The 20245-nt window shown below is 34.4% G+C and overlaps 1 protein-coding gene across 3 annotated transcripts in view; it reads left to right on the forward strand.

Moving 5' to 3' along the window:
* The window catches only part of Nrx-1 (Neurexin 1), a 208289-nt gene that overhangs the window by 79955 nt on the left and 108089 nt on the right, over positions 1–20245 (forward strand). The window lies entirely within an intron of this gene.

Below are 20245 nucleotides of genomic sequence, written 5' to 3' on the forward strand. Positions count from 1 at the left end.
ATGATATCAACGTATATGGGAAAGTGATTCATTCTAAAACTGAAGGAATCTTTCATTCGATATCTATATTCCATCTACTGATGATTTGTTTTTGTTATTATTATGGTTTATAAAATTGGATTCACTTATAATCGAAATCTTGGATAAGTATGGCGATTATGGAAATTATGAAATAGCAAGTGAACCCGAGATAGTGAACCTTTGAAGTACTTGTTGTGATGTATTCACATTTCAGAATTATATCCAGTATGAAACAAAGCAAAATCCATTACACATTTTACAACCAAAATACTTCTAATCGGCTATTTTTTTTTGTTACCCATCTTCCACATATATTTGTCTCATCGATTCCTAGCTTCCTACCGCAACGTTTACTCCTTCGGGAATCGTATATTTTATTTGTAAGTAGGATTTTTATTTCTCGCTTTGTTCCATTGCTTCAAGTTATCTCTATCCAATTTATAAGGTCTACGTGGTAGCTGGCAAGATTCGCTAGATATACTGAACAGAAATTTCAACTGATTCGTCATTAATGTACGACTTACATAACACAATTGGAATAATTCGGATACCTATATGTTTTAGAAAACATATTGAAAAGCATACTACATAACTTTCTAAAAATGAATTGCTAGTCAAACGAACTCCAATCCAATTACAATTCAAAGAATGATCAACAACTTTTTGAAATATATGTAACAAGGTTACACCAGAAAACGCGTACATCAGTCTGTTTATTCAAAATGTAATACACTATAATATCGACGGGTTCAGCTCAAATCAAGAACCGTTTTCGGTGAGGGTCCCTTGTCCTTATAAAAATCTAGCTACCCGCTAGAAGGGTCGGAATTTCTGCATAGGCAGATGAGTCAAAACTTGTTTTTCTCATAAACCTAACATGTACGAGATGCGATTGGGAGATACACGCCATACAATAGCTTCCTCAGGCGTATTCATACCATGTACAGGTATTTGGATTCCCATGAAAAGGTACTTTTCTAGCAGTTTCATTATGTTTTCTAGGGCACACCCCAAATAATTCTTTTATATTCGATTATTCAATGTGAAACTCAACTTTTTCACCAATTTATACGTATGGTTCGGTCCTGCAATTGTCTTTTCCATCTAGAGAACCGTAAAAATTCACAATAGAATTACAGATATGGACAATAGACGTTCAAACCTCTAACAATCAACAAAATGTTTTCTAGAGTCGTCAGATTCAATACATAAAAAACTCAGACGTTAATTGCTGGGCTACATACTCGAGCGCTACCATTCATAATCCTAATTGAAGTATTCATTGCTGCGAAACCCACGAATACGAATGTTAATGAATCACTGGGGAGAATAGTCGCCTTGAAGTTCAGTAGACTATTCACTGATACAACAAACGAAGCAAAACGGAGACCTTGGAATGAATTTTGTGTATGTGAAGTCTGGGGTTTGTTGGCTACGTGTAACACAAAAGTTTCAAATAACATAGTTAATACCACAGACTTTGCCATTCATTTCTGATTGAAGTTTTATTATATGAACCACAATCATCTCCAGATCCTCATTGGGATATGTTCTTTTCATATTCTTGTTTTACATACCTACATAACCATGTCAAAGAAAATCTTATCCCATTCCATCTTATCTTACATCTGTACCGATTTCCATGATTTTTTATTTATCGGGTTTGTCTCCGCCCAGAGTAGCAGAATACTATTGAAACATTTGGGAAATCAAGAAAAAGGATGAAGGTTGAACAAGTCCACGACATTCGCACAGTGGAAACGCGCAAATACATTTGAGGTTATGATATTCATGATTGTCAGCGTATGAATAAATGCTATTACATAATAGAAGCAAAATCAGCAATATTCATCAGTTTTTCTCACAAGGCTGCAAGACAGGAGATTGAATCTTTCATAACGAAGACATAATGCAAAATCAGCCTGCAAATCATTGCGAATAAAGAAGAAATTGCACGAGAGGAGCGCCGTATTCAGTGCTCCCTTTTTTTGATTGTTAAGCTACTGTTCACTACTGGTAATTTCAACTATTCACGCTGTGAATAGTTGAAATTGATGAAATCTTGTTTATTTATACGAACAACCAATTATAATGGAGTGAACAATAAAAAATTATATAGAGGAAAATCGTAATGATACAAGTTTTTATCCCCTACCATATTTTCACAGTCGTCCGCATAAAAACTAACCAAGAAGTATCATTCCATTCTCTAAAGCGAACTTTTCCTACTAACAGCATCGCTGGATATATATGACCCGGGGGTTTTTCCTTGAAACTTCCGAAAGGAGTGGAGTTTAGAGCATATCTAATAAATTTCCAGTGAAACTTGGAGTCCGGCGTTATACCGTCATGAAACTCTATTCAAAACGTGACTTCACAAAACATGTACGTTTAATATCGTTAAAAATGTCGTGCCTCTTTCCCAGAGGGTTGCACTAGTGGTTGCAGATCATAAATTTTCCCTAGTTCGAGATTAGATGGATTGGAAATCATCCGTGGGGAAATTAATGCTGAAAATGATGATAATGATTTGTAGGTTGTGGAAAAATGTCAAAGGACATTCGTCTTCGAGAGCGAAGATGGTGATATTGTTTAGCGAAACACGTGTCGCGGTTTTATGAACTGTCAAGGGAAAATCTGACCATGGAGTGTTACTTGAAAATCGTGCTCATGAACGCCTGAGGAAGCTATAATATAACGCCTATTGTACAACGCTTGGGGGAGCTATCGAAGATTTTGTGAACAGTTTAATGAAAATATCACAAACTCAAACATTGTGTTCATATACGCCTGGAATAGCTATTATAAGACGCCTGGGGAAGCTATTGTATAACAAAACACGTGTTGCGGTTTTTGAAATGGTTCTCACAATGAAGTGTTGCTTGAATACTGTGGAAGGAAGCTATCATATAATGCCTATTCTATAAAGCCTAGGAAAGCTTTCGCCCAACTCCTGAGTAAACTTTAGTATAGCGACATACGTGTTGCGGTGTGTAAACAGTTTAATGGAAATCTCACAAAACTTGAACACTGTGTTCATACACGCCTGAGGAAGCTAGTATATAACGTCTGAGGAAGCTAATCTATAACGCCTGATGAAGCTATTCTTTAACGCCTGATGAAGCTATTCTTTAACGCCTGATGAACCTATTGTATAGCTCCTGATGAAGCTATGGTATAGTGAAATACGTGTTGTCGTGTTGTGAACAGTTCAATGGAAATCTCACAATACTTGAACACTGTGTTCAACGGGAAGCTATTCTTTAACGCCCGAGGAAGCTATTTCATAACGTCTGAGGAAGCTATTTTATAACTCATGATGAAGCTATTGTATAGCGAAATACGTGTTGCGGTGTTGAAAATAGTTCAATATACATGTTACAATACTTGAACACTGTATTCATAAACGACTGAGAAAGCTAGTACGTAACGTCCGAGAAAGCTATCATATATCGCCTGAGGAAGCTATTATACAACGCCTGAGGAAACTATCATATAACGCTTGTTGTAAAACGCCTAGGAAAGTTTCGTGTTATTCCTGACGAAGCTATCGTATAATGAAATGGTGTTGAAACAGTTAAATGGAAATCTCACAAAACTTGAACATTGTGTTCATACACGTCAGAAAATGCTAGTATATAACGTCTGGTGAAGCTATTCCATAACGTCTGATGAAGCTATTTTATAACGCCTGAGTAAGCTATTGTATAACGCCTCAGGAGGCTATTGTATAACGGAACATGTGTTGTGATTTTGTGAACAGTTAAGTGAAAATACCACAATAGGTTGCTCTTGAATCTGTTAAATTTTTTGAGTAATGGAACCGAATGCAGATTTCAAGTGAATCTGGTACAAAAAGCCGACTGATTTCTATCACACGTTCAAAGAATTACCTTGTTCCTAAAATGGTTACAATCATTGGTTATTACAAATTCAGTGGAAGTCAGTACAGATATTCATCAGATATCTTGGAAGTGGATAATTGAACAAAATAACGGTTGACGTTTTTACCCATTTCCACCGCCCTCAGTTCGGTTGAAAACAATCATAATTACATCTCAATTCAACATCTGGGCAATGCGTTACTCTTTCGGATACAAGTGATGAAGGGGGCGTGAAATTCAGTTATTACATAGAGCGTAATCAGGAATAATGAACTTGGAGAGATGCAAGCGAAATTAATAATGTAGGTGGAGAGCCCGGGAAACATGATGAATCGCTCTGTTCCGGCTTTGATTGCCCGATGGGATGTGATGTACGTGATGAGTTGGCGTGGTATATGAAAAGGTTTTGATTTCTTGCTAGTGTTGGCATGGAAAATTGTATGGTACGGGAAAAAACATCGAGTTGAATATACTCAATTTGTTATTCTCTTAAATTACCATAATTTTGCACGGGAGTACAGCTGCTGTTGAGTGTATTATAATCACTACTGAATATGAATTGGAGTATCTCTGTTACGATAAATTATTGAACGGATTTTCATCTGGTTTTCAAAAATGAATGAAATTATTTCACAAAAAGCTTCGAATGTATGATTTTCTGAGATATAAGAAAACAATTCACAACATAGTCTCCATCCACAGAAAAATCCGCCACGGTATATGTCCATCTTACAAGGATAGCTGTCACAGTGCAACATACGTGATGGCAATTGCATTGATTCAGTTTCACGTGGTGATTCACTTCGAGAGTTTATGTCTTATCCTGTTTTGTATTATCTCTGGGTGGATCGATACCTTCCTTTTTTGAGATTGATTTTGATAGTTGTGAACATATTGTTACTTTTTCTTCGCAGAATCTATAATAATTGACTACACGTTTCCAATGAACTCAACTATATTTCACTAACACACTGACAATGCACAAAAAAATTCTGGCTAAACTCCAGACCAATACTCACATATCTTCCGCCTCATTAGCTCAATTCACACTGCACTTTCCGAACTAGACGTCGCCGTAATGCTCATATAACCCAATGGAATACTTTGGACGCGGCGCGCTGGTGGAGCAACTTTCGAAAACACACGACGTTCTAGAATTTTCTGATTAAACTCGGGTACTTACGATACAGATTCAGTTCCGTTGATCTGGACGTCATTATGTACTTATGAGTTCAATCTTCCTTCGAAAGATGGTCACTTTGTCACATGTAGAGGTGTTAAAATAACGGTTTTGGTGTTGGGATAAAACTGCATATGCAATTGGCAATACAGCTGAAAGAGTCGATCTTCAATTTTGAAACGAGCACAATTGCAGACCGGTTTCGGTCTCCTCAGCCACTCGTCAGTGCAAGATAGTGACCACCATCGACCTAAAGTCAATAATATTCCATAATTGAAAATCGAAATTCTTTCAGAGTATTTCATTCCTCGTCTTAAGTTGGAGCGAACATCAAAAGTATCACTACATTCATTGGCCGTGGTACTAACCAACTACGTATCCGAAATGTTCCCTATTCCTCTGAATAAGGAAGAAAAACTTTTTTATTAGTCAGTGGGCAATGCTTGAAAACAGGCAGTAAACAAATCTAAAGAAGTGAACTTTAAATGTTCAAGCCCGTCTCGGATATACCTACACGGTAGGTTGAATGAACTAACACCTATCAGAAAACAACTACTTCCCTGGCTAATATCACGAACTGTGTTGGATTATATCCGACAGGCGCCAGTGCAGAAATCTTCACAGAAAATCTGATAGGCGCCAGCCTATTCAACCTAATGTGTAGGTATATCCGAGACGGGCTTGAACATTTAAAGTTCATTTCTTTAGGTTTGTTTGCTGCCTGTCTCCAAATTTAGCTCACTGACTGATAAGAAAATTCAATTTTTCATCAAAAATTTACGTGGGCCAAACATATATTCTGATCATCTGATCTCATGCAATTTGAACTTTATATCAAATTCAATTTCACATTCAATTTTCCAGCCATCTCAGTAACTGTTTCCCGTCAAGTAAGAGCTTTTCTTGAAGAAAATCGAATACTCCCGTACGAGCAGTCTGGGTTTCGCAAAAAACATGCGAGATTCAGAGATCAATCAAAAGTCACTGCTTGATCAAAGTAAAGCTTTCGATTTAGTTAATTTCGATTTACTCATCAGCAAGCTCAAGTTTATAGGATTCGATAATATTTCTTTCGAATGGATGACCAGCTATCTCACAGGCCGATCACAGAAGGTCAAACTGAATGATTACTCATGGTCATCCCTAAAAGAAGCAATCTCAGGTGTACCACAGAGAAGTATTTTAGGGTCCTTGATGTTTTCTGTGTTTATTTTTGATTACCTCACTTTCTTATTACATTGTCAAGTACATCTATACGCAGATGATACATAGTTATATTCGTCTTCTCATAACACCTATACAGAAAGTTGCGTGGCCAATATAAACAGAGATTTGCACAAAACATTCCTATACTCGGAGAATCATAGACTGAAAATCAATCCAAATGAAACTTTGGCCTTATGCATAGGGTCTCAAAGACAAATAGTAGAAACTCAGTGTAACTTTAGGCTCACGCTCGATAACGCAGACATTGACTGGGTAGACAGTGCTGAGAATCTTAGCATAACCATAAATGGACTCTTTGTCTTTCCATGAACATGTGACAAATATTTTCAAAGTATCATTCTTCAAACTCAAATCGCTATACAAATTCGAGCATTAGTTATCAGAAGAAATAAAACTCAGGTTAGGTAAAACTCTTATTTACCCCCATATCGAGTATTGTTGTTCGGTGTATTACAATTTTTTGCCGCAATATAACAAGCAATAGTTACAACGTATTCAAAATGCTTGCATGCGATTCGTATGCTGTATATCTTGTTATGGTGAACATGTCACACCATTTTTGTTAAAAATGAAGAAGCTGAATGTGAAGTACAGAGTCTAATATTTGATAGAATTTTTTTTGTTCAAGTTGCTTCAAACTGAAACACCTAGTTATTTATATACTTTATTAAGCAGGCATTTTGACATACGTAAGATCAATTTAAGAATCAACTCATTCAACATACCTAGGCACCGTACTTCCAAATTTCAAGGATGCTTTTCTTACATAGCCCCTTCTTATCTGAATGAAATTTTACCTCTTTTGAATCATAATTTTCATTAATTTGAAAAAGAAATAAAATCACAGATACTAACCGTACTATTTTTTTCTCTTCTCTTCCATTGTTATGATAGTAAATAAGTATTTTTATAATCATTTTCTTACACTCACTGGGAGGGGTCGAAGATGGCCTTTGGCTAACCCTTTTCCTTTCATGCATAAATGTATTTTTATGCATGAAAAATGATGTTATTATAATTGAAAAAAATCTGAAATCATTTGGTTATTCCTAAGTCATCAAACTGTTAACTCATTCTGAATCTTTTCAAACCTTAGCAATCACTTTCTGTTTCTCCAATTTTTTCAATTTGATATCCAATTCATTTTCCATATTTTACCTACTTACTTTCTGATAGGTTTCGATCCAGGAACGCTGCTCCAGATCGATTTTATTTTCATTTCAAAATTCACTCAAGCCTGTGAATACGTCTGAATTTTTCGATATTGTTTCGAACTATAAAGTAACAAAACAACATCAATTTCTAATCATTTAGGAGCCTCGAATTGCAACATTATTGGAATAAAAGTTTGGTGGTGTTTTCACTTCCATTTTTTTGATAACCCTCTTCGATTCAAACTCTGCCCAGCTCTTCACGAAACGAATCTCAGTTTTCCTTTCCAGAATTCCTGCATCCAAACTGATTTAAATATACAATTCCATCATTACCCCAGGCCTTTTGTGACAGCAAAGAAAGTGGGCAGGTCTTCGTTCGGCCCCTAGAAAAATATTTGCTTTGGAGACGATATAGTTTTTTCGAGTCTGAAAATAAAGCGTCTCTATTCTCGAAGATGGTAGCAAAAGCATCCGGTTCGACGGCAGTCACAATATGAAATTTTAATGATCTCCACTTGCATTTATTCATCTGGCGAAATGAGTTCCATTCGTAATTGGAATGAGCCTTCAAGATTGAGATTCTTTAATGAAATGCTGCTTTTGTTTATATTCGAGCCAGCCGCTTTATGACATTCAAATTGTTTGGACTTTCGGTCGTATGGATGATTCATTGGAGCGGACAGCCGTTATTAAATCAAAAGATTTTTTGCTTCGACTCCAAGAAAATATCCGTGAGATTGACTTTTATTAGAGAGGGTAATGAGAGGAACGATATTGTGCACTAATAATAATAATAATACATTTATTACCCATCAGAGAAAAAAACAGAAGAATATACAGTAGTAGTGGTGCTATTGAATGAGATTGTGATGAATAAATGGCTGGACTTATTGGTTCGGATAACAGTTAAAAACTGTTTCTGTTTTTCCACCAATGCCGAAGAGATATTTACAGTTTTAACAGATAGCAATACATTAACGAAACTAAATGAGTGAAGATGAGTAAATAAAGAGAAGGAGGGGAAAGGAAAGCATAAGAAGGTAAGGGTTAGAGAGAGAGAGCAGAGCAATTTTTGAGAACTTCACTGAATACTTAGTAGATAGTTTTTGAATTTGGATTTGAATACCAACGGCGATAGTTGAAGGTATGATCCATTCAGTTTATGCAAATCATTTATGCAGACTGCCATATTGTAGGAAAAGGACCGTTTGTATATTTCTTTACAGTGTAATGGTATAGTAAGAATGGTTTGTTTAGAAATATTCAAATTATGGATGTCCGTTCTATAAGAGAGTTTTCCACATAGATAAGGTGGAGTCTTTGATTTAAATATATTATGAAACTGGCAAGCTATATGATGACGTCGCCTGTTTTGCATATTTAGCCATTTTAGCTCTTTTAGTTTATCAGTAATTGCTATACGACTGACTTTTGTAATACCACAAATTAGACGAACACATTACTTCTATACTTTCTGTATACGACGAATTTCGACTTGATTGAGACAAGGACTGTAAACAACATCGCAATAATTAAAATGAGAAAGACCCAAGGTGTCACATAACATGTTTTGAGGTCTTTTGATGAACAGTGTCTTTGAGGAAAAATTAGTATTAGAGAGGCGTATGCGATTCTCAATTTATTAGTAACGTGTTCTTTGAAGCGAAGTGTTGTATCAACTGTAAGTCCCAAATTTTCACAAGAAGTTTCAATAGGTATTTTTTTTGCAATTTTGAATATAACGTTATCAGACGAAAAATCTGAAGCATTATCTTTTCCAAAGAGTAGAGCCATCGACTTGTTAGGATTGATTTTCAGTCCATGATCAACAGATACCTTGTGCAAGGAAATCAAATCGTGATTGATAGACTCCGTGGCAGATACCAAATCCGAGTATCTAAAAGAGAAGTAGATCTGCGTATCGTCCGCATAGAGACGATATTCACAAAATTTGATTACGTCAACGAAGGTTGAAGTACAAACAGTGAACAGTAGGGGTCCTAAAATACTTCGTTGAGGAACACCTGATATAACTTCCAGCAGTGTAGAAAGGTCGTTATTGAGTTTAACAACTTGTAATCTAGAAATAAAGAAGCATGATAGAATCTCAAGAGTTTCATAACAGCATTTTTGAAAGAATCTGATCATATTCCTGGATATAAAGTATAAAACGGTTCAAAACAAGGGATTATTTTGCCTTTTTCGTCACTCACAATTTTGTCTTTTTCCATTTCAACTTTTTTGAGATTACAGCTACACCTCCTAATTTCCACATGTGCAAAGGAGTTGTGTAAAATTCCAAAAACTTCAGTTTGAAGAATATTACTGGACTGTCACTCCAACACCAAACCGTTTTTTAACACGTGTCTTCAGTTTAATCTTCCTCTTTAAATATGATCACTTGGTGATCGAAACACATGTTGAGGTGTTGAAAATAACGATTTGTTGTTGGTAAAAACTCCGGTAATATTCATTACTACATCAAAGGTTCCAAACAGTGCATCATCAGGACTAGGGCTTGTTAAATGAAAGATTAATTGGAAAGTTTCTAAGTTTCGCGCACACACCATTTTCAGTGAAACATTTCTCAACATCCTCAACTCCTTCAAATGATCGTTACTCACTCCCCTCTAATGTTAAAAATCATTTTCCATTCGAGTACCAAGCAACAACGCCATATTTCTTGAATCCCAGATTATTGGTGTAGGCCACAAACATTTTGCTGATTTTCAAAACTCTTTCCAAACACCAGGACAACACTCATTTTAAATGAATTCACTTCTCCTGAAGATACCAACGCGCTTGTTTCATGCTATGGAAAATGATACTGGTTTGCTTATAGACTGATCGAGTTAGGGGTATATTATACTTATCAAGCCTCTTTATATTTGCAAATTCTCTTTATATTTGCAGAAAAAAGACTAATTCGAAAAGCAAGAATTTAAATTGACCGCGTTTCTGTTGAAAAATGAAATTGATCGTATCTAGAGCGGAGTTGCCAAGTGTATTGGTTTTTAATATCCATTCACAGATCCGATGATCCAATTTGACAGACGCCATTTTTGTTGATATTGTTGTTAACTGGGTTGAATACAACTGTTACAATTGTCAAATTGAAGAACGTTTTTTTGTAAAAGTTAGGAGTCGGCGGGTGCCTATTTTGCTGCATATTCCGTGTCATTAGTTTACATTTCGAAAAATATTTTTTCAGGTTATTGTTGGATCGATATGTTCAGAAGTAATTCTACATTTCACTGTACATATTTTTGCTTCTCTTTTCAGTCACCATACTGCACCTTAGCCGACATAAAATAAAAATTGAATCAAAACTTTCCATCCTTCGATAAGAGACAAAGTCTGAAATGAATGTATAAATAAAAGGAACCTAATAAATATACCACCTACCGGTTCAATTTTTCATTCATTTCCGTACCAAATGCAAATTTTTCAAGTAACATTCATCGGTCATTTCAAAAGCAGGTCTTGGTAAGTTGTCGGGAGTCAGCTTTAACAAAACTAGGCTCAACATCACAAACTATACAGTGAGTAGTTTGTGCTCACCATTCACTTTGAAATTATTTTAACAAAAATACGAAGTTTGTGGAAACCGTTTACATTATAAAGAGCATTCACTACAGAAGGCGCTCGCTGACTGGATGACAATATGGCTAATATACCAGTAACGTTGAATTTCTTATTTTTGATGGGTAGTATGAATGCATAATTGATTTATTCCATTAGGGTTCATGAGTATCCGAAAACCATTAGAAAATACAGCTCGTTTAATTCTATTCAGAACCATATTTAGATATAACTTGTACTATATCAGTTATCAAAGCAAATATGATCGTCCATTTTTATGCTTAATTCGTGGATTCGAGCGATCTTATTATTGTATATTTATTTGTTAGCTGGCTTCATTCTAGGAAAAAAATGAGTGAATAATTACAGAAAATTTTAATTGATCGTTCATTTTCTCAGAAAAATGGAGTACCTATATCTCAATCCATTGGTTTAATCGGATCCATTCTGCTTATTTTTGCAACATTGAATTTCAACTTTTTCTTAGCTGACACCCCGCCTAGGAACAATTCGTTTTTTCCATCGAGTTTAGTTTGTGTGTGTTTTAAAAGTGTTTTAGAGATATATTTGAATAGTAATGTGCTGATTTTAATTGTGCGGAAAGGCACAAAAAAACAGAAAGCGCATTGGTTTATAGATGAGTTATTTCATATAATGAGTTTAGGTTCCCAAAGGATAAAATGATTTAAATAAAAGGATGAAAGTGTTGAAAAGAAAGAACTACAATCCTTCTACTCTCCCAAGACTTCATAGAAATCATTTAAAAAGTGACTATAAATGAAAGGGAGACGAAAATACTGAATTAAATGAAACAGTTTTTTATTTCGACTTCAAGTATTCTCCACAGAAAGTATTATCTGGAGTTAATACTGTTAATACTGAAAGTATGATACACTTTACTTCATTGAATTTTATCATATGAGTAATGTTATCACCTGAGAAGCTTTTATAACTGAATAGAACTGACCGATACTTGATGAAAATCCATATTTAAAACACTAATAAAAAGAGTTTATTCTATGATTTTCACTATAAGGGTTCTACAAAAACCGCGACACGTGTTTCGCTATACAATAGCTTCTTCAAGCTTCTTCAAGGTTATGCTTGTATAGCGAAACACGTGTCGCGGTTTTTGTAAAACCCTTATAGTGAAAATCATAGGATAAAAGCTATTTATTAGTTTTTTTTGAGAAGCTTTTGTTGGATCAGTTCGGGTTCAATCAATTCTGTCTATACTCAACCTTATTCAACCTTCCTCTCAAGTTTTGGAAGATTCAACAGATTATCCAAGCGAGCCTATAATTTATTAGCTATATTAGAAAGAGGTATGTTTATAGGAATCGTTTTTTTTTGTAATAAATTGCAGCTGTACAGATTGAGGGTTGTGTAATAAATTGAATAGGTATTTGAAATGATTCTTTAATCCAGTTTGCTATATTTTTTGATTTTCTTAACTGTATGTTATTAAATAACGCATAAAATCTTAGTTTGGGTAAATATTTTGTGATCTATCGACTTTGTGTACTGATTGTAGATATAGAACTTATTTCTAAACATGATTTATCATGTACATACAATTCCATGTGGAGAATATTTCATTAATTGAAACGTTAACGGGTTCATATACACTTCCATGATCAAATTGATAATTATAGGCTCCGTAAGTTTTATGTTGATTATTTCTATTGTTTCTATCGGTCAATCGAACAAGAAGTGGTAATAGGGTCGTTACGTCACCACCCTATCACATTCGATTTTCACTAATTAATTACGGGAAAACTACGGTATTTAAAGAGATGAAACGAAGTGCACTGTTTTTCAATTTAAAATTTCTATCAAGTGAACTAAAAACCAGAAATCATAAAACAAGCCCATTCCGATGATGAAATGCGCATCGAGATGAGTATTGCAGTTCTGGTGTTTAAGAAAAATGTTTGTTTTGGAATGAATATATTCTCAATTCCAGTCGAACGAACATCTTTGAAACCTCAAATTGTCCATGTATGGCTGACTTACTGAATCCGATTGAAAACAAAATAAAACTCTTCCCAACACCCGCATACTCGATACACTTCCGGAAATCTTCTCGTCTGTGAAATATTGAATTCTACTTCGAAGACAAGGAAAATCCACCGAGAACTTGAGGAATGCGGCCCAATTTTGTTCCGTTTGAAAGTTTCTTTCTGCCATATTCTCTTTGAAATGTGTTTGTTTATTTTTCAGCAGGGCTTTCTGTCGAAATTATTATCATTTTATCGCCATTCGTCGGGGGAAATATTCTTTGTTTTATTCATATTCTCGCTCTTGTCGGGGATCAAACATGAGGGTATTATTGTTGTTTGTTGTTTCGGTGTTTGAGTTTGCTTATTTGCGGTGATGGAAAACGGTGGAAATCAGTGACTGGAAATTCAAGAAGTGTTTCTGACTTGATATGTGGTTTCAAGAAGGAACGTAGAATATTTTATCACTTTGAGCTTGTCAATTTGTTACTTATTCTGTCGAAAATTCAAAGGTGAAGATTGAAGTATGTTGATAATAATAAAAAGATTATCTGAAATCCATTGAATGTCATTTCATATTGATGGTATTCATATGAACTATCGATAACTGGGGCTACTGTAAAACACTCCTGAGTCTTTTCGAAAATAAACAGGAAAAACGTAAAAAGTAATGAGGTATACAACAAGAGACTTAGGAATGAACCGCTTGCCAATCCTAACAGTTTTTGAACTTCATTTTGAGTGGTCAGAACCACACAGAGTCCACAATTTCAACAACAACCAATAGAAGGAAATAGTTCTGCAGCAATCCACAATTCCCAAAATTATTCCACCATAGATGATAGGAATTAACAAACAGCATTGATGAAAATTTCTCCAATGAACTTGTGCAACTGTTCTGTATACTCTTCAGTCTATCGAAAAAAAAGTCATTCCTACATCTACAGAGCATTCTTTTAATGTCCCTCCCCTTTTATTTCTTGAATATCGAAAACTAGTTTGAAACAAATATTAAAATATGAGTGTCACTTCACTACTATCAAGACTAGATAGTCTTTCTGAACGGTTCACAAATATCAGATTTCTGTCGGCTCATTCGATTCAAATGGAAATTTTTCCAAGTGCCGATACGATTCAAGAAAATGGTCGTGTTTTCTAACAGGCAATGAATAGTATTAGAATTTTTTATTCCTTACCGTTAACACTTCGTAATGGGAACTGATACCATTTGAAGGAATTTTCAACTGGAAAATTCAATGGAATGATTCATGTCTGAAAACTGAAAAACTATCCCATCATAGACGATATTTTCAGAATTATTTTCATTTTGAGAAAAATTAGTTATATAACACAAAACACGATTTGATGAAATATTCAGGCAAAAATCAAAGTGATCTCAAAATAAATATCCAGGCAATCAGGCTCAAGGTTACAATCAGGCTAGAGTCTGTAAGATTCCTCGGGTTTCTTTTCCAATTCTAAAGACGAAGGCAAATTCAGACCTCTAAAACACTGGGATCTGTATAATCCCTTAGTCCTAGATCCATACGCAAAATCATCATATATCAGGGCATAATAGGGCATTTTTATTGGAGTAAACCTACACTTGTATAAATACCTTCATTAAACTTTTCACATTTCTTCTGATTGTGAAATAGAAACAATAGAGAAGGGTATCTGTTTTCTCAAAAGTGAAAGCAACCAGGGTTTATGTTTATATGAATTTTTTCCAAAATGAAACCAAAAAGAACCTCTCCTTGTATCAACATGTTATTGATGAACACATAGAATGACTTAAAATGCAACGACAATCATTAACAGAATCAGAAATTAATTTCCCGATCACAACACAACCTGCAAACTACCACAAAGCCCCTCTGTAACGATCTATCCCAGCAAATCCGAGAATTGTCAACAAATCCTGATCTCCGTAATATCCTGTCTATTTATCGGGACTATCATAGAACGACGATTCGCAGTTGTCGCTGTACCCTCAACACCCCGTCTGTCAATACGGTCGATCGTTCATTATAGATTATGTCATTCGAGGATTCTATTCAATACGCGCATTTATCGTCATGGACGAGACAGCGTGGTTGAAATACGGCATGGAAAACGGCGAAACGTGATTTTTGACGCCAGGTGTCAGAAATGTCCCTATTTTCATTGTTGGGTGTATGTCCGATGGAGATAACACAGAGAAGCTTTATTCAACGGGGAATAAACAATTTATCCAGGCGTGCCTATGTTATATATAAAATCAGCAGGCAACAAAGTGTTTCCTACGATTCAGTTACTCAAATGTCAACATATCATTATATTACCAACAACTCCTGTTGATCTGCACATCAATTTTTCATCGATATTATCAGTGTCAGTAAATTGATTTGAAAATTTGGCGAAAGAACTGGGACAATGACTTTAACATTTTGGCGATGAGTGGCGGCGTATGTAATAACCTGTGATTACACTCTTTTTCAGTAACTTTAAGAAAATACTGAAATTTTTCACGAAAACAAGCTATCTTCAAGTTGTGCGAGAAAAAAATTGGATAATTTGGCGAAAGAACCGGGAAAATTCTTTTGGTATTTTGGCGAAAGCAGAGGTAACACCTTTTTCGAATTGGTTGCGAGCGTATTTAATAATTTATGGTTACACTCTCTTCTAGTGAATTTGGTAAAATATTGAAATTTTTCAGAATAACTAGTTATTAGTTATTTTTGAACGGTGGGGGAAAATTCTATAATTTGGCGAAAGAACCGGGACTGTACTTTCGCCTTTTTGGCGAGAGCGAAGGTAATACTTTTTCTGTTGTTGGGTGAGAGCGTATGTAATCACTTGTGAAAACAATTCTCAGTAATTTCAACAAAACACTGAAATTTTTCAAGATGAATATTTTTCAGTTATTTTAAGTAGTGCGATAAAATGGATTGAATAATTTGGCGAAAGAACCGGGGCATTGCTTTTAATATTTTGGCGGGAGCGCAGGTGTCAAATTTTACGTAGTTGGTTGGAATCGTATATAATAATTTGTGGCGTCACTACTCCAGTAGTTTTAGGAAAATACTGAAATTTTCCAAAATGATGGAGAGTTTCTCAAATAATGCAAATAATGAATAAGCATGTATTTTGTGAAAAATATAATACGTTATAGGATTCATTCAATTGAATTCGATGATTATAGAGAATATATGAATAATTTCTTTTGAAAATGGGGATCCATTCCTCGAATTGAAACGAATATAACGAATTTGATTGTTGATATTGGATATTGTATATTTTTTAGAGTTGCGAAATGTACTTATTCTTAGCTCCCAGTTTTGATCGAACGTGCTTCACAGTTTAACGATTTCAATTGAATACACTTTTTCCAGACCAAACAAAAATACTGTTTCTCGACGAGCGTTTTGCTCTACACATTATTGGAAGATGACAATGGAACCTCCATTGAACGTACCTGATAAGTATGATATTTTTCTTGAAACCCATTCTTACCTTATTCCTAATTAGGACTTGAAAATGTATTCTTTTGTCTCAATAAACCTCAAAATATTTTTGAAGTTACTGAAAAAGAGTGTATCTATCTACTAATTATCGCAAACGTTTCCACACAATTATGAAAAATCGATGCGCTTTCGCCAAAATGGTAAAAATTTATACCGGTTCTTTCGCCAAATTTTACAATATATTGTCCCGCTCAAAAAGTATTATTTTAATGAAAAACACTTTGCTATGAGGAAATTATCACAAGATGACTGGTACTTTGTCATCTCCTAGTGATCCTGACATCAAAAGACAGTAGTTGACCCGCAGTAATCAGACACGTCCTCGCCAAAATATTAAGTGTCAACCTGTTCTTTCGCCAAATTATCAAATATATTTTCTTGCACTACTCAAACAATATTTATAATAATGAAAAATACTTTGCTATCAATATGTTATCGCTGGGTGACTTAAGCCCTAGTCATATCCTAATGACTCGCAATGGACCTACAGTACCTAATCTTATTTTTATCAGTTCGAAGGTAATGATATATGTTATGTTATTATCTCTCCAAATTTCAATCATGGAAAAAATGTATATTGATTTAGAGGTAAAGTGAACCTCTCCGGAATATTACTAATATTCTGACTCCCACCCCGAGGTACATTTATGGAGCTGTTTCCTAGCTTTGTCTGCAGATGGCGCAGTGGACATCCTACTGAATCAACTGCAGTTAATAGTTTTGTTTTTTCGGTATATACTCAGATGGCTCACTCCGTCTGGATTGGCCTGCCCGCTACTGATGATGGGTCAGGTACAATAATTAAATTTATTTTCCTACTGAAATTGTGAGTAATTTCTGAAAAAGTAATTTTATGTTAAAACGTTGAAAAACATTTTCTGTAGGGCATTGAATTCCTTTGAAGAATCCATGTTGTTCATTTCTATATATTTATTATTTGTTCGTTGGTTACGAAATTCCAAAATAAATTTAAAAAATATATCGATGTATAAAGGTTGATTGTTCGGAAACGGTGCGTCTTGCGAAAATTTTCGAAGGAACGTTTTTGTAGGGAATTTAATTTTATGAAAATATTTGTGCAGATGAATGTTTTACCTCGATAGTTTGGCAGCTTTGACGCAAAAAAGAAAGCACAAATAATGAATAGAAATTGAAGAAGGTAGACCTCTAAATATTGAGGGCTCAAACCTTCACGATATTTTTTCTGTCACCTTAAACAAATTTTCGATATATATTCATTTGATATTCTTCAGCATTGACGTGACCGTCCTATATGTACAGGGTGTAACAGAACTACGTTAAAATATCTGAGTGACGTATTCCTGAGACAATTTTGAGAAAAAAAGTATATATAAACTTGTGTACGAAAATGCTTCGTTTCGGAGATACGGGATGTTGAAATTGAATTTATTTGTTCGCTTTTTGAAAATAACTTTTGCAAAAAATAAGTTATTTGCACGAAATTCGGTACTCTGGGTTTTTTTTACGTGGAAAATCATAATTTTGTATTAATTTTCATGTAACATCCAGAGGGCGCTGCGTACGCTGTCATTATTTATTTCAAATTGTTCTAACTTTTTGACAGTGAACTTTTGGTACTTCTCATGAAAAAACCTGATTCTCACACCTTTCATGAGTGAAGGTACATCTCCTCAACAACACTGGAGGGGACCGTTTTCGAGATATTTACAATTTTCTATATCGATGCATATAACTTTATAGCAAAATATTATTTCAATAATTTTTGTCACTCTCTGCTTGCAAATTAAGTTAATCAAATCGAGTAGGCAATGGAAGTTTGTTTATAAAAATAGAAGTTCGCTGTCACATTTTCAACTATTAATTTACAAATTCACAGTTGGGAGTTTATGAAGTGATTTTTTGGATCCATGCCCAACTATACGAACACTGAGATGGCTGATATGGTTTTTGCATACGACTTGGCTGACGGAAATTCAAGCAAAGCTAGACGCATCTATCAGAAAAGGTATCCCCAACGCGTGACTCCTTGTGCAGCGACATTTGCGAATCTTTTCCGGCGACTTTCCGAATCTGGAAGCTTTGAAACAAATTCTGCAGTAGGACAGCCACGGACTACAAGAACTGTAGAATTGAAATTAAACGTGACAAATTTATTTAATTTGGATTGATAATGTTCGATAATGCTCAGTTCGATAATGCTCAGTTTAGAAGAAGTCTGTACGGGTATACTGCGTATGAAGTTTGATGAAAATAACTAAAATTGCAAAAAACTTTTGACAAAAACCTACCATGTTTTGAAAAATTTCAACAATCTGTATTTCGAAAACGAATCATTTTTCGTTAAACATTTTATAGGAAGAAGTTGTTCATTTTGACGAGATCCACCACATAGTTAGTTTTTGTAATGTTCTCAGCAACTTGGGCGTCCTAGCCCAACTAGCAATTTCGTATTTTATAATAGTTGCGGAAACGTTTCGGAGAAACAAATTATAAAACTGCATTTCTCCCAGAAATGTTTTCAATATGTTTATAAAACTGCTATAAATAGGAAATTGGCACCGTTTTATAAAACATTATAGTTATTTTCAATATTTTATAAGGCCTTTTACAAACACTACAAAACAGTTTTATAAACATTTTGGCAGTTACTATGAAATTTGTCTAACGCTCTTAAAAAGTAGTTTTGTAAAGACTTCCCTTACTGCACTTTTGCAACATATTCAAGCGATACTTATAAAATAATCAGAAGACAATTTTATAAGAGTTTTTTAGTAGTTCCAAGTAGGCGTTATAAAATATAATAGAGCCAAAAACGATAACGATAAGAAAAATATTATTACTAAATACATCTAAAATTTTGAAGAATTTTACAAAGTTGTGATTAGGAATCGATGTCAGCTGGTTGTTCTTAAATGCTGCATTTTATTCTTTGTGGCAGCAAATGTATATTAGCAAAAGCAATTTGATTTTATAACAATTATATTAGTGTTTTTGAATTGTAGTAAATATACCATGCTATAAAATAGTTGGGAAATTATCATTGAAGTGACAATATGGTAATGAAAATAAAATTGTGTCTGAAAGCATTTTAATAAAATAATTTCATTGAAGCTACAAGAAACAGTTATAAAATAAGCTTGAAATAGTTTTATAACTATCACAAAAATCTCGCAGAAGAGTGTTATAAAACTGCTATATAACAATCCACTTTTATAGGAAAATAAGTTCAATGAGTTAGTTGTAAAAACGATTCTGTGATAATTTCCTGATTATTTTATAAAACAATTTTATTGCCTACAACTGTATTGTGTTCACTGATCATCTAATACAATCAATTAGCATTTTGGAAGTAATTATAAAATACTAATAAAATAAAACTGTTGCAACACTATGGAATTATAAAACAACTTTGCTGGTTGGGAGAAGCTAAGTAATATGCATCGTTATAGAAAATTGTAAATATCTCGGAAATCACCTCCAGCGTTGTTGAAGAAGTGTACCTGTATTACTTGCAAAAGGTGTGGACAATAGGTTTTTTCATGAAAAGTACCAAAAGTTTACTGTCAAAAAATTTAGGGCAATTTAAAATAAATAATAACAGCGTACGCTGCGCCCTCTAGATGTTACATGAAAAGTAATACGACATTATAATTTTTTACGTCAAAAAAACCCCGGATACAGAATTTCGTGCGAATGATTTATTTTTTGC

Source organism: Leptinotarsa decemlineata, unplaced genomic scaffold (assembly GCF_025532065.1).
Source record: "Leptinotarsa decemlineata unplaced genomic scaffold, Ldec_3_MD MMD2_tig00001719_RagTag_RagTag, whole genome shotgun sequence".
NCBI classification, from domain to species: domain Eukaryota; kingdom Metazoa; phylum Arthropoda; class Insecta; order Coleoptera; family Chrysomelidae; genus Leptinotarsa; species Leptinotarsa decemlineata.